The sequence below is a fragment of the Mus pahari genome, chromosome 13 (genome assembly GCF_900095145.1).
Source record: "Mus pahari chromosome 13, PAHARI_EIJ_v1.1, whole genome shotgun sequence".
NCBI classification, from domain to species: Eukaryota; Metazoa; Chordata; class Mammalia; order Rodentia; family Muridae; genus Mus; species Mus pahari.
The window spans coordinates 69,788,515-69,789,435 of record NC_034602.1 but is presented as its reverse complement, the minus strand read 5'-3'; the positions used below and the strand labels follow the sequence as shown (position 1 = coordinate 69,789,435).

At 34.6% G+C, this 921-nt stretch overlaps 1 pseudogene; it reads right to left on the bottom strand.

Moving 5' to 3' along the window:
- Positions 1–214, bottom strand: part of LOC110330320 — a 23,541-nt pseudogene extending 23,327 nt beyond the window's left edge.
- Positions 215–921: the final 707 nt, after the last annotated feature.

The following is a 921-nucleotide window of genomic DNA, read 5'->3' as shown; positions in this document are numbered from 1 at the left end:
TTCCACATGGGGTTTTTAAAGGTACCAGAACCAGATGTCTCACGGTTGCTGAGTCTCTTATGTCTGCCTGTAGCTCCTGGATTTTATTTTTTACTATCTCGGATTGGTTGATGTAGAAGCANCATTCCTCTTGTAGGAATAGGCAAAGGCCACCTTCTTTAGCTGTCAGGAGGTCTGGTCCTTGCTGGTTTTGAAGCACCACGATACTCTGCATTTTGATCAGTTATGGTTTTCTATAAAGTCTCCATCTGCTGAAAAGAGATTTTTTCTCTTTGATGAATCAGAACTACATTTATCTGGGAGTAAAAATTACATGTTTAGATTATGGTTTAAGAAACGTGAAGCCTTAACAAAGTGGTTATCTTAGGTTCTGCCCTAAAGCCCACAACCTCAGTTGTCCTCAAGTAGTTGGCTATGTTTCCAGTAGCAGATGTGATTTCTCTCTTCATAAGAATCACCAATAGACATACTAATTGAGAAGGAGGAAATATTCATAGGGCCTCAATGCTAGGCAAAGAACTAAGAAAAGAAAGAAGCTGAAATTCTAAGAATAAAAGAAATTGTCTTTCCCAGTTTCTATCCAATACCAAGAGGCTAACCCTGAAATCACATACATACAAGTAACATAGGAATCATGCATGTTGTATCTATATATTTGATTCATATATATATATATATATATATATATATATATATATATATATATATATATGTAATATGAGACAACAATTAAAGAAAAAGAGGCCAGAAAACATGAATTTGTCAGAGGGAGTATTACATGAGAGGAGTTGGGAAAAGGAAAGTGAAAGGAGAAGATAATGTAATTATATTTGGGATTTTTGTTTGTTTGTTTTTGTTCTGTTTTTCAAGAGCATAAATCCAGTTTATTTACATGTTAGTGTAAATCTGAGTAGGACACCA